The sequence below is a fragment of the Lepisosteus oculatus genome, chromosome 14 (genome assembly GCF_040954835.1).
Source record: "Lepisosteus oculatus isolate fLepOcu1 chromosome 14, fLepOcu1.hap2, whole genome shotgun sequence".
NCBI lineage: Eukaryota > Metazoa > Chordata > Actinopteri > Semionotiformes > Lepisosteidae > Lepisosteus > Lepisosteus oculatus.
In genome coordinates this window covers 31,726,207-31,741,083 of record NC_090709.1, presented here as the reverse complement: position 1 = coordinate 31,741,083, position 14,877 = coordinate 31,726,207, and the positions used below count along the sequence as shown (strand labels likewise).

At 38.4% G+C, this 14,877-nt stretch overlaps 2 non-coding genes and 1 pseudogene across 2 annotated transcripts; all 3 read left to right on the top strand.

Annotated features, from left to right (window-relative positions):
- Nucleotides 1-14,877, top strand: part of LOC138242338 (zinc finger protein 850-like) — a 1,462,105-nt pseudogene that overhangs the window by 291,114 nt on the left and 1,156,114 nt on the right.
- trnaa-ugc (transfer RNA alanine (anticodon UGC)) lies at nucleotides 4,147-4,218 on the top strand. The gene has a single exon. It is a non-coding gene; the product is annotated as a tRNA-Ala (tRNA).
- trnat-cgu (transfer RNA threonine (anticodon CGU)) lies at nucleotides 7,197-7,268 on the top strand. Its single transcript has one exon. It is a non-coding gene; the product is annotated as a tRNA-Thr (tRNA).

The following is a 14,877-nucleotide window of genomic DNA, read 5'->3' as shown; positions in this document are numbered from 1 at the left end:
TACAAACGCCAGCAGAGAGAGAGACACACACACAGTTCTTCATTGTCAAAAAGTAATTGTTTTTTACTTTTTCAGCACCCAGACAAACGCAAACGCGTTATTAATGAAATGTTTTTATTCATTCTTAATCAAACTCACAAGTTGTCATCTGCTGTTGAAGCTCTGTGAGACTAGACTCACACATGGCTAGACTTGACTCGGCTCTGGCTTTCCCATCTATACCGATGCACTGCAAGTACAACCCTCCTCTCTGCGGGAGTGCTGGCAGTGACGAATTAAACCTGTTTCACAGGTATTTTCAAAGTAGAAGGGGGCGAGATTTCCAGCAAAAGACACCTCCCCCCCTTCAAAACCCAGTAAGTACAGTACTTACTAGTTAAGAAAGCTAGGCTCCTCAATGAAATCGCTTTAACATGCTAATGCATTGGTGTATTGGAGTAAGTAAAAAGACAAGGGACATTCTTCCTCCCCCTACATTCTCAGAGTAGAATAGAATTTTCCTTTGACAAAACAAGGCTCACTTGTAATGTGAATCGAAACCTGTTTTTCTAGCTTTTAAAGTCGTGCAATGTATAAGCAGGAACACATCATTATTTCTTACATATGAAAAATACATAATATAGCTCCCAAACAAACACAAACGTGTTTTTAATAAAATGCTTTGTTCACTCATAATCTGACAATTTCAGGAAGACTAAGGAAGGACTAAGGAAATTGTCATCTGTTGTTGAAGCTCTGTGAGCTCGGTGACTTTGAGACCACTTGTTATCCCAGGTTGTTTGAATCGCCACAATTCAGATAGAGAAAAAAGAGCTGACTGACAAGATTTAAGATGTGGCTGTCAATGTTGGATTAAAAAAAAACACGTTGCCCGATGTTAGTTGCATTGATTGAAAAATAATTTTAGTTCGAGAGACTGGATAAGTAATTCAAGTGTTTTTTTTTAACTTCCTGAAAAACAAGTAATAAAACTAAATTCAATTTAAAGGTCTTTATTAACATGACAGATGGGTGCAATCAGTGTTGGGTATTTACTTTGTAATCTGTATTGCTTGGTGATGCCACTTTTAAAGGTGATATATAAAATCAAGGCTTTAACTTGCTTTAACTCTGCAAGTCTGAGTTCTTGTGTCCGTCCTATCTGAGACCGAAAGTATTACAATATGTATCTTTATAGCAGGTGGTGTACAGCTTTTTAGTATAGATTACACTTTTCTAAAATGTATTTAAAAAATAAAAACGATTACAATCTAATCTTTCCACGTTTGATCCCAAGATCCCAAGAAAAATAAATCTAAACGGGGAGAAAGCTATGCTGAAAGTTTATTAAGATACTTAGAAGACTACACAGCCCAATTTATGTTGCATTTGTCTGATTGTGAGGCGAAACAGCCCTACACAGCCCTGTCGCAGTACACAAATATAATCATATCGTTATTAATTTCTTTAGATACGCAATTCCATATTATATTAGCAGAAAAGCTTAAAACTGCCACTATTTCACATGTTAGTTAAAGACTTCGATGCTTAAAATGTTTAGGGAGAAATCAAATTTTCTTTAAAGTATTGATTCCTGGAATCTGACTGGCTGACAGCCTTCTGAAGTAGTTCCATAATATCTGGTATACGGAAAAGAAAGTGTTGAGAAAAAAAGCCTGGATTCTCATGTATCTGATACAAGTATCTTTTAATACAGTCTTTGATGTGCTCTTGAGGATCCTTGTGATATTTTGAGCCCTGGTTGAATGATAAGTGTTGCAGTTTAAATAATTTTCGTAGTTAGAAATTATGAAACGCTCTGTTAAAAGCAAGGGAGTTTTTATGTCCGTTGCAGTAAAAGAAAATGCCTGACAAAGTAGGGCTTGGACAGATTCCAAGTGCTTGTACAAATGTGCTTAAGAAATTATCCACGAAATGCTGTGGTGTTTGTCAAAGAAAAAACTAAAAGTATTTTCGTTTAAAATGACGGTTAGAAAGAATGTGGACCAGCATAATACTTTGAGTTTACAGCTTGTCCAAAGTCATTCATTATTAATACTATTAGTAATATCTTCGGTAAAGGCTTTGATGCATAAATATTTCTGATAAAGGTAGGTTGTGTACTTTTGTCCAACTTTTGTCCAAGCTCAAATGCTGTACATGAGAGGTTCCAGCATGACCTCAAATGACGCGATACACTGCGTGATACTGCATGATACTGCGTTTTAATGTGACACGCCCACCGGGGTATACCACGAAATACCCCACCCATTTTGAATGGCTGCATCTGTGTATACGTCGCTGCGACGTATTATCAACATCTAATTGCAACCGTAAAATCGACAACATTAATAAACGCATATATAACGTCGAAAACACATCTAACACAGTGCCTGAGGCTTTTTACTGTATATATCGTGGGTGCTGCAACTAGGAGTATACAGCCATCTGCACAGTGTACGAACTAAATTATTTACGTAGTAATTAATTAATTTACTATATTTATTACTGTATTTTCTATATTTATTACTATATGTACTATATTTATTTTACACGTGTAAATAAATTAATGTTTGGCCATTGACAAAGTACAACTATTTTTTAATTACAAGTTAAGTAAATCCTTTTGCCCAAAACTGAAGGGGCGACACTCCTCCCTCCCCCCGTGACACCAGGCCTGTCCCCATCCTATTCCATAATGTCATTATATATAATACCTTACAACAGTGACCGTTTCCTTACTAACTGCATGCGTTAAAATTGCACATCAGCTCATAGTAGGGGGCACATAGCTGCGATGTATTATCAATGTTAAATTTCAACCATAATATCGACAACATTAATAAACGCATACGTTGTGGTATATTTTCCGGTTATATACCACAATGCATTGCTAGTATTCGTTGGTCACCATTTTGGACACGTTTTTCAATCGTAGAAGAAATCCGCAAATATCTCAGCAATCCTCTTTTGACGAGTAAGTATAAATAATTATAATAATACTATCTGAATACATACAGATCTTACTTAATATTATTTTGATTAAAATAGTACGTTAATAAGCAAAAAATGGCACATAAAAATAGTGTGAAGGGGAAGATGACACAAAATCGTTTTGCCGTTTCTCTAATTATTCTTATTCTATGTTGTACTTTCAAACTTTGGGTACTCTTTAATTAGGACAGACTTTATTGCTCAACTGCTATGATGCAAGCCAAATTTTATACGTTTATTATAGCTTTGAGCTTAGTTAACCTTAATGGTTCATTTTTGAGATTATACTAAAGAAGATATTAATCATCATTTATTTGGGTAGTAATATTATATAATTTTCTCCTAGCTGCGGTGCTGAAGTCCCACCCTACCTTTAAAGAAATAAAGGAACACACAATGTGTTACTTGAAGAATGCATATGCAAGGCAGGGGGCCAGGAGATCTGGACACTGAAAATAATAGGTTTCTGGTTCTAACTGTTAGGACAATTAGACAGGGTTTGCAAATGGTGGACAAAAATCGTCTTAACTTTCATTGTAATATTTTTTTTCTTGGAAATATAGAAGTTGTACATTTTAAAATCTGTATTGTAATGTATAATAGGCCTCTACCCATATACGTATAATAGTCCTCTAAAATTATCAGTATAATAGACTTCTAACCATATACGTATAATAGACCTCTAAAGTTATCCGTATAATAGACCTCTAACCATATACGTATAATAGTCCTCTAAAGTTATCCTGAACTCCAATCATATATGTATAATAGTGCTCTAAATTTATCCGTATAATAGAACTCCAACCATTTATGTATAATGAACACCTTATCATAGACGTATAACAATAGACATATATTAGAATTTCATTCTAGACGAATTGCGGACCACATTTAGACGTCTAAGGTATGCATTTAATAGACGTATATTATACGTCTTTTGCCCACTGGGCCGTCGTCCATGTGACTGGATATAAAAATAACTGATTCATTTTTAACCGGTCTCTGGAAGCTTAGATGTGACTATTTTTCCTTCCTTATTTCTTCATTCCCATGAATTTACTCTGTATTAGAGGAAACGCGAAAGTGGGAAACTGCAGACATTCTTCGTGAGTGGTGGATTGTGGTCAGTGAGCATCTGCACATCTCTAAGTCAGTTCCACAAGCTGTTCTGTTGGGGATGTAGCTCAATGGTAGAGTGCATGCTTTGCATGTATGAGGTCCTGTGTTCAATCCCTGGCATCTCCAAGTGTTTCATATTACTGTGCTCACATCGCAATCTTCTGTTGTGTGAGAACTCCTTGTCTGTGTTTATAGACAGCTAGGTTTACACAATTAAATTAAGACACACTCGAAGTGCTACAGTGTTCTCTCCTGTTTTAAATGTAACTCCAAAACATTTTGTTCTGTTCTTCACACTTGTCATGGCTTTTGCAGAAAACACCCTTTGAATTTCTTGAGAGATCATTCAGCGAGTGAGTCCTTCCTCTGGACTCCGCACTAAGCTGAAAGCTGCACAAACTCCTCATTGCATGTCCTGTACTCTTACAAGCGCTCTCGTGTAGATGTGGAGCACAGTTATAAGGACACTTTGAACTTTTTCCGTTTGAAACGGAAAATGCAAATGATCATGAAAAGTATTGATCGTATAAAATATCCATGGTACAACTCGAGAAAGAACTGAAGGACTACACAACAACTTTTGATGATTACAAGTTACTTTAAGAAATACAACCATCCGCACATGGGCTTGGATCCTGAACGCTTAAGTTGAAAGAGCAAAAGCGAAGGATGACCTGTAAACTCTCTTCATTGTCTTAAAGTTTATAAAATAAAACAATATCTTACTTTCTTAATAATTTCTTACTGTTTATAGACGATTTATTGAATTTTTGCAAAATCTCATTTACAAACTTTTTTCTGTTAAATTGTTATTCACATACTCGAATGTAGATAAACGTTATTGTCTTCCGGGTGTGTGCCCATTTCTCAAAAAAAATATTTGTTAGTCTGTTGGGAGGCTGCACAAGGTGTTTAGAGATAGAACATCTGAAAGACAAGCTTTCTAAGCTTAACATCAAGGCAGTTTTCTCAACAGAAATGCTCTTTGGCACTTTCAGCTTTACTTTGGGAACATTGCCGAGATCACTTCTGAGCCAATGCACGTGATAGTGTGCCGGCAAGTACATTTAATATTGGCTGTGTTAGCGAGCTGCTTTTCCCTTTGAAACTTTTACTTCTTCATGCTGAATCATTGGCAGGGGTAAAGCTAATTAAATCTTTTCGCATAGCGCTCCATCAGAAAATACTTTCTCCTTGGTCAAAACGGGCACAGAAAGTTTTATAAGGGCAGCCTGTTTTGCACCGTCTAAATAACCGACAGTATGCGAATAAGCTTTTTAATAACAGTATTTACAATATAACCCATGTTCAAAAATGCTTTTAGCTTCTTTTAGTCTAAGAAACAGGGGTGTTTTAGCGGATTGTGGTCTTCAATTAGTAAACGCTGAAGTGTTTCCCCGCTTGTGAACAGATCTGGCTCCATTTAAACAGAATCCTGCTCAGCTCCTCCTTTCACTGCAACTTTTGAATTGAGCCCAAAGCGATAAGCAAGCTGAAATATCAAAGCTCATTAGGTACTAGAGATCATGGTATGTTATCAGGTAAATGCAGTCCCATGTATCCTCCGTAATTTCGAGTAAATACCAAAACACACCATCCGCGACCCACAGCGGGAATAAGCAGGACTTGGTTGTTCAGAGCGTGAGGCAACTATCGCCAAGAGGGGGGTTTGATCCTCGCTCTCGCTACTATTTGAAATGCCAAAGACGCGTAATAGAGATTTTTGCAGATGTTTTTTTATGCTCCACTATACATTACAATAATGAAAACAAATCAATTAGAAATATGCAATACAACGTCGGTTCCCGAAAATAAAATCTGTTTTACACAGACATCATTGCTTTTGAGATAATCCAGATTGTGAAGACAACTGCCCCCTAGCTCTGGAAAATATTACTCAAAGGTTGGAAAGTACAACACGTTTGTACGTTTGACGTTTACAACATGTAACATGGCACTTCTCCAGCAAAGCAACTCAGGTTGGTGAACTACTGGTGTATTCAATACACCTCCATTCATCCATCACTTGTCAGGATGGTTGAGTGTTCTAAAGCACCATTCAAAGCGTTTTACAGGTAATGGGGACTCCCCTCCACCACCACCAAAGCACCATGATCAAAGACTTGTGTTTTTCTAGCTCTCACGGGTATTCTTGTCTCCAGATCGAGGTGTGGGTTCAAATCCCACTCCTACCAGTTGCTTGTCAGGATGGTTGAGTGTTCTAACGCACCCTGATTAAGGACTTCTGTTTTTCTAGCTCTCATGGGTATTCTTGTCTCTAGATCGAGGTTTTGGTTCAAATCCCACTCCTACCAGCTACTCTTTTTCCCTGTTACATTTTCCCATCTTGATGTGCTTGCTGACAATGACAGGAGGAGGAAAATGGAGAAACTGCTTAGCAGACACATGATGGGCAGGAAGATTCATGAACTATTAGATGTGATTAGCAGAAAGTCAACTATAAATAGACTTTGTGCATTAAGAACTGTTTGTGTTGCCTGTAATCTAGGTAAGATTTTCGGTAAGGTATGCATTCAAATGTGAAAGACTATAATAATATAAAACCAGGAGAAGACTTATTAAAACATACTGTTTTCCTTGCGGTTTCTAATGTATTTTATTAAATGGGGGCTTTGTGAAATCAACTTTTAGCCTCTTGGAATGCAGTCACTCTCCCCGGTCTAAATACCATTATGTAAAATTAGGAAGCAGCAGTATTTTGATAAAGTGCGGTGTTCCTTTATCACAGTAACACAACAGTAAACAGTAAACGCTCAGGTGTTTATAATTACTCGGGAGCAGATCACCCTCAATCTAGAAAAAACCTTTCACAGCGATATTTGAATCGAGCCCCATAGCGTTAAGAAAGCTAAATTACACAAAGCTCATATGACATTGGGAGTCACTGTACCCTATCACGTCCTGCTTGCACTGTCCTACTAAAAGATTAGAGGGATCAGAAAGGACACAAACAACCCATGAATCAACGATTTTGAACTTAAGGGTCGCAAGCTCTACCGACTGCGCCTCTTGTTCCTCTATTACAACAGTACAATTACTAGGGTTGATTCAACATATAGTAAGCTGACCCCGCTCCCAGCGACGGCACGGTGGCCAAGTGGTAAGGCGTCGGTCTCGTAAACCGAAGATCGCGGGTCCGAATCCCGTCTGTGCCTCTTTCATTCACCGCCACGTTCCTTTATCTAAGTCTACAAGTAACATGGAAACGTCTCCTCTTGTTACTCTTTCTGTGGAAGCGCACAGTTTCCTGTTAAAGCCAGAACGTATTGCGGAAGTCTAATATATGAAATTTGTTAAGAACTTGATTGTCTTTTCACAGAGAAAAACGAGAAAACCTTTTTTTCAGAAGTGGGATTCGAACAAAAAACCCGAGGGGAAACTGTGACCTGAACGCAACGCCTTAGACCCCCAGCCAACTCGCCTGTGGCTTTTATATTGAATTATATGTAATTTATTTATTTCTACTCGTTGATAAGAAAAAAAGTGAAATCTCTTTTTTTTCATGTGGAAAACTAGCACAAGCAAATGTAAAGTTCAGAGCAGCGCTCAATAAAAACGATCAGAAACCGAAAGCGCGAATTATGCAGATCAGTACATTCCCATACCAGTTGTTCTGCAGAAGAAATAAAAATAGCCGAACTCAAAGACGTTGTATTGCATATTTCTAATTGGTTTATTTTCCTGATTGCAATGTATTGTGAAGCATAAAAGCCAGCTGCATCAATCTCTATTACGCGTCATTTCTAAAGGCGTTTCAAATAGCAGCCAGTGCAGTATTAACGCTTTTGGAGCATGTATTACATTGTAAATAATCTTATTTAAATAAGTTAAATTCGCACACTGTTATTTAGACAGCGCAAACCTGTCTGACCTCATACAACTTTCTGTGCCCGCTGAGTAGATCTTAAAGCAGCTGCAGCCAAAGTACCCGTAATGGCAACACAGTGCTTTGAGTTCGGCTTTTCTTATTTCTTCTGCAGAACCACCGGCATCGGAATATACTGATCCGCATAAGAAGCGCTTTCGGCTTTGATGGTTTTTATTGAGCGCTGCTCTTAACTTTACATTTGCTCAGGCTAGTTTTCCCCATGAAAAAAATACATTTCCCAAATTACACGATTTCACTTTTTTTCCTATCAACAAGTAGAAATAAATAAAACATATAATGCAATATAAGAGCCACAGACAGGATGCCTGGTGGTCTAAGGCGTTGCATTGAGGTCGCAGTTTCCCCTGGAGACGTTTGTTCAAATCGTACTTCCGACAAAGAGCCTCTCTCGTTAGAGTAGAAACGACAGAATCTCTAAGTAGAAAACATTTCCACAACATCTCGCATTTCACGTGTTTAATGTTATTTGTCTTAGTGGCTGTTTCGGTGAATGATGGCTCTCTTTTCTTGCAGGGTGACGGCAAACTTCTTCAGAGAGGGAGTCTCCCACGCACGGCTTTTCTTTATCAGGACCGAAGGTAACAGAGACAGACTTCAAACTCAAATGAATTACTTCTTGAGCATTTATGACCGGTAAAAAGCTGAGAGCAGAAGAAAACGTCATTGGAAATGAAGAAATGTCTGCTGACAGTAATCAGAGCTCACGCTCAACTGCGGACAACCGCTCCTTGTTAGTACAGTGTTGAGTACCCCCGCTTGTCGCGCGGAAGACCGGGGTAAGTTTCGGTGACAGGGTGCTGGTTTAATTTTTTAACAACCTGACTTCAGTTAAAAACTGTGTACTATTTACTAAGTTTCAGACTACTTATTGCGGTAGAATATGGAGATCATATCTAGCTCTGAGCTCAACTGCAACAAGAAGTCGTGCTTAACAAAGTCAGAGCCCAGCTGAACGTGTGCTCAGTGTAGTGCCGAGGACTCAGGAGCATTGTTGTGGTTCTAATTAGCACGAACTGCAGGGGCTCTGAATCAGAGCATTTCAATTGATCTGTTCAGTAAATTAAAATGGAAGACACCTTAAAATGGGATTATTACTTTGTCTCTGTCCCGTTTGTATATAATCGAATGTTTAAAAGATACCAGTAAGGACACACAACTACTAATGGGATACTTTTTGGAAATAATCCCAAAACAAGCACGTGCGGCAGCTGGTAAACCCCTGTAATAATATTTGCAGTGACAAAACACTTTGAAGATATGCAATCTATTTAAATATGGATTTACTAAATTTCAGTTCTCCGGCATAACTGAACTCTCACTGTCGCATACTAAAGGCTTTACATGCATTAGCTGTGATACAGATTCTAATAAACACAGAATGAAACTTAGTTTTGTTCCTCATGGTGATCCTCTTGTAGATCCAAATGAAATGTTTAATATGATCCCCCAAGAAAAAAAAGGAGTCCATTTCTGAATAATTGATACCCCATCAAACATTTTTTAATATCCCTGCAAGTTTATACAGAGAATGCTGGTTCGCGGCTTAAATTCAAATTAAAAAAAAGGAAACGAGTTGGAAACTATGTCAATCTGGGATTTAAATCACCCAGAACATTTCACTACATTGGGCAGTATGTGACAGAGAGCAGCTCCTGACATCCTGACATCCCTTTGATAGATCAGTTAGTAAAGTGGAGGACTGTAGCGGGTAATAGCAGGGACACCTTAGGTTGCTGGTTCAATTCCGGCTCAAAGGATGGCACCTTTTGTGTACTTTGTTTAATCAAAAAGTTAAAATAGTGAATCTGTTTCATTCATGCGTTGAACAAAAGCTCAATAAACGACGAAGCAGAGGCTCCTGTTCTGAATTCACCTCACGTCTGATTGTCTTGTTTTGGTCAAGATCTGATCTTTGAATTAAGGGACTACACTGTCTGCTTTTTAATTAAAAAATACATACAAATGTCAAGTTTTTTGTAGATATAAAGGTGTTCTCTGTTTTCAAAGGATAGCTACTTAATTGGCTTTATGATTTGGTATTGATTTTGTATTGTTGTATTATTAAGTTTGTGCTTTCTGTGTTTTTATCGTATTGTGAACTACTTTTTTAAACAAATGCTTACAAAGGCAGACACGGCACACATCTGTTTATACCAGCGGTGAATTGTACATTTTTATTAAGTACAATCTACTGTGCACTTTTGGGAGTATAACAGGTTCGATATAAAGTGGCAAAAATATAAAAGGGAAAAATACCCCAGACTGCGTGTAAAGGCTTCGTTGTGACTGTTGTTTTATTTTTAGATAAAGATGGCGTACTGTGCACAAAATGTTGCAGAAACACAATCTTATATTTTAATAACTATTATTTTAATAATTTGATAAGTATGAGGTCCCGGATCCAAATCTTCAGTCCTGATATTTTTAAAAATGATATCTTCCCTTCCTCTCGTTGAAGTCACACGATGTGAACAATTGTTTTTTTTTTTCACGTTGCGATCCAAAGAGCCTCAGATGCACAGTCTAACAGTAACCAAACCAGGATGGATTCTGCTGGGAGCCGGACTGAGCTCATTCTCACTCCCTGTGCTGAAAACAGAATTATCTCTTCTCCGAACATCGTCTTCAGCTGCTAGATACTGTTCTGTGTCCTACTGCTCCAGCAATTCCTTTGACCTAAGACAGATCACTTGTGTGCTTTTAACCTTCTTGCAGCTACAGGCGAGACTGAAGCTGGAGATGTGAAGGCACCCGCTGGTGCATGTTCTCCAAATTTCACAATCGCGACAGACTTCTCTTTTTTTTAAAAAGTAGATATAGCCCTGAAAAAAGCATTGGCTTTGTCAGTTTTTACATTATTCAAACATGATTTTTTTATTGCATTTTACATAATAATAATAATAATTATAATTATTATTGTTTAAACTTATATAGCGCTTTTCTGGACACTCCACTCAAAGCCCTTTACAGGTAATGGGGACTCCCCTCCACCACCACCAATGTGTAGCCCCACCTGGATGATGCAACTGCAGCCATAGTGCGCCAGAACGCTCACCACACATCAGCTATTAGTGGGGAGGAGAGCAGAGGGATGAAGTCAGTTCAGAGATGGGGATTATTAGGAGGCCATGACTGGTAAGGGTCAATGGGAAATTTGGCCAGGATGCCGGGGTTACACCCCTACTCTTTCAAGAGACGACCTGGGATTTTTAATGACCACAGAGTCAGGACCTTGGCTTTACATCTCAGCCGAAGGACGGCACCTGTTTACAGTTTAGTGTCCCCGTCATAATACTGGGGCATTAGAACCAACACAGACCCGCCCAGTGACAGAAACCAGACAGTATCGTGTGTCGGGCTCGGCTGCGAGCAGGACAATGACGTCACGGGGACAAAGTAGAGAAAATCAAAACGGTTCTATAAAAGACCTGTGTCAGCTGTCGGTTCGCAGTCTGGACTCTAAATCCACCGATCCGATTTCAAATCTCTCTAACACCTGAGCTACGGCTTCTTTCGAGTAGTTATTCAGGAGAACATTATGTTAATCATATAGATGAAGCGTTTAATATATTCAGGTGGGTAGCTACGTCAGCATTCGTATCTGCAAAGGAACAAGTAATACTGTAGGTTTATTCCACGCTGAAAAGAGAAGAGAGAAAACAAACCTGAAGAAGGTTTCACAGCTATGTTTTCTCTCTTCTCTTTTCAGCATGGAATAAACCTATTCCCAGTGGGCAGTGATTCGTCGAATATACGTATATGTATATATCGTCGAATATACGTATATTCATGGCGAAATACGGCTATACGTATATATACGTCGCCGCGACGTATAATCAATGTCGAATTGCAACTGTAAAATCGACGACATTAATAAACGCATATATAATGTTGAAAACACATCTAACACAGTGCCTGAGGCTTTTTACTGTATATATCGTGTGTGCCGAAACTAGGAGTATACGGCACTCTGCACAGTGTACGAAGTAAATTATTTTCGCAGTAATTAATTAATTTATTATATTTATTACTATATTTAGTATACACGTGTAAATAAATTAATTACTGCGAAAATAATTTACTTCGTACACTGTGCAGAGTGCCGTATACTCCTAGTTTTAAAACTGACAAAAATGTAGAAAACACGTTTCTCACTTAGAAATTTAAGATGGGGGTGGGGTATTACTAGTAGCGGCACTGAACTCACCATGGTGCAATTCATTTACGAGACGGGCTAGTGGTTTAATGGATAACGCGTCTTATTTCGGTTTACAAGATTATCGATTCGACTTCTTCCGGGGTTGTGTGATTTAAATCAGGCTCCTCAGAAATAGATGTCCGGTATGTAAATGAACTGCACCTGAAAGCAAATGTTGGGTCTGGGTTCCTTTCTTTCCTGCATGAAATAGCAAATCATTACAAAAAAAGACACCAACTAATGTCCAATAGCGTTAGTCATTTAAGTAAACATGAATATACTGTAAGGTCTTGGTACATAGGAGTGGATTTCAACCACAATTAAAAAAGGGGCGAATTATAATTACAGGCTTCAGACACGTTTTCATACAAAAGTGACCAAACACTCCCTAACTTTCAGGTTTGCTTGAACCTGTAACAAAAACATGGTCTGAAACTTCCATTCTCTGATGTTACTGTCTCTAAAGTCGGACATGATGTTACGCAGATGGGCAGTTTTCTCTCGTCGAGTTCAAGATTATTCGCTGCATAAGCTCCTTATTGCGTGTTCTGTACTGCTCTGTTATTTTGTTCAGATTACCTAAGTGGTGTACAGATAAAACCCAACCGCGTGGTGTAATTTCTGGGTTCGGGACCAGCAGCACCTGCAAGCACATCAGCTGACCTCAACATGACTTGAACTCACAACTTTCTGATCTGAAGTTAGACATGCTACCATTGCGCCACGAGGTCACACATTAATTCCCCCAAAGAGAAAAATCAGCGTCCCTGAAAAATATTTTTTTCATTCTCTTCCGTGAGGAGCGCCGCTCTTCAAAAGAGGGTCTCTTCTTCCCAGACCACAGATTATTCTTTCCGCCCGTCTCTCTCACAGAGAGCAGACACACCGTCTCCACTGATGTGTTTACTACATCTATAGATCTGACCCCCTACAGCCCCTTTATACAGCCCCGATATTCGATATTCCCCGATAAAGAACAAAAAATATTCCTGGATAGGATATTTACCACCAGCCTCGTGAACATCTCATCTTGACCTCTTCCAGGAGGAGCACAATTAACACAGAATCCTCTCTCCATTTAGCAAATAACACAAAACACTGTTTACCTGTCAAGACAGAAAACCAGGCTGCTCCAGGTGAGGCTTAAACTCACAACCTCGGCATGACTCCACTGATGATGTCATTTTACATGGCCTGAACCAGGAAAGAGTTTGGAAGTCAAGAAGTTATGGTGTTGTTTTAATACTTGCCTACTCATTTAATTTTTCGGTCAAATCTTTTATTTGCGAGTTCTTTCAATTGATGTTAATCCTTGTCCCGATGCACGATTCTGGGCCATGGTGCATCTTGAATAATGTTCTTATAGGCTTCAGTTTGGAAAAGTGCGCTCTTCAGAAGCTACCGAAACCGGTAATTGTTATGTAACACTTAATGCAAAAGCAACGTTCGGGTTTGAAAAAGAATATTACTTGCTATGAATACAAACACTGTTACAGGAGGCGTGATAGGGCTATTTTAACTTAGATCATCAATTCATCTTACATTTCTTCTCCATCTATATCAACAGTGTAATCGCTACTGAGCGCTAAAGGCAGGTCCTGGCAATACAATCTTCTTTAGAAAACATTTTAAAAACTATTTCCACTACCATCTGTAAAGTAAAAGATACCGATTGCACACAACTAATAAAATATTTTTTCCAGGGACGTTGTAGCTAGATGCAAATTACAATCGAAAATGCATCAGCTTTAAAATTTTCTTTTGGATCCAGAGGACGATCAGCATGAGCCATCAAAGAGCCTGTAGCTACAAGAAGGTTAAAAGCACACAAGTGATCTGTCTTTGGTCAAAGGAATTGCTGGAGCAGTAGGACGCAGAGCAATATCTAGCAGCTGTAGACGATGTTCGGAGAAGAGATAATTCTGTTTTCAGCACAGGGAGTGAGAATGAGCTCAGTCCGGCCTCCAGCAGAATCCATTCTGGTTTGGTTTCTGTCAGACTGTGTGTCTGAGGCTCTTTGGATCGCAACGTGAAAAAAAAAGAACAAAAAACATTTGCTCACATCTTGTGATTTCCGAGAGAGGAAGAGAAGATATCACTTTAAAAAAAATCAGAACTGAAGATTTGGATCCTGGACCTCATACTTGTCAAATGATTAAAATAATAATTATGAAAATATCAGGTTGTGTTTCTGCAACATATCGTGCACAGTACGCCATTTTTTTCTAAAAATACAGTAGATTGTACTTAATAAAAATGTACAATTCACCGCTGGTATAAACAGATGTGTGCTGTGTTTGCCTTTGTAAGCATTTGTTTAAAAAAGTAGTTCACAATACGATGGAAAACACAGAAAGCACAAACTTAATAATATAACGATACAAAATCAATACCAAATCATAAAGCCAATTAAGTACCTATCCTTTGAAAACAGTGACATTTGTATCTACTTTTGAATTACAAATCAGACAGAGTAGTCCCTTAATTCAAAGATCAGATCTTGGCCTAAACAAGACAATCAGATGTTAGCTGAATTCGGAACAAGAGCCTCTGCTTCATCGTTTATTGAGCTTTTGATCAACATCTGAGTGAAAAAGATTCGCTATTTTAACTCTTTGATTAAAGTTCACAAAAAGCACCTTCCTTCCAGCTGGAGTCAAAACAGCGACTTAAGGAT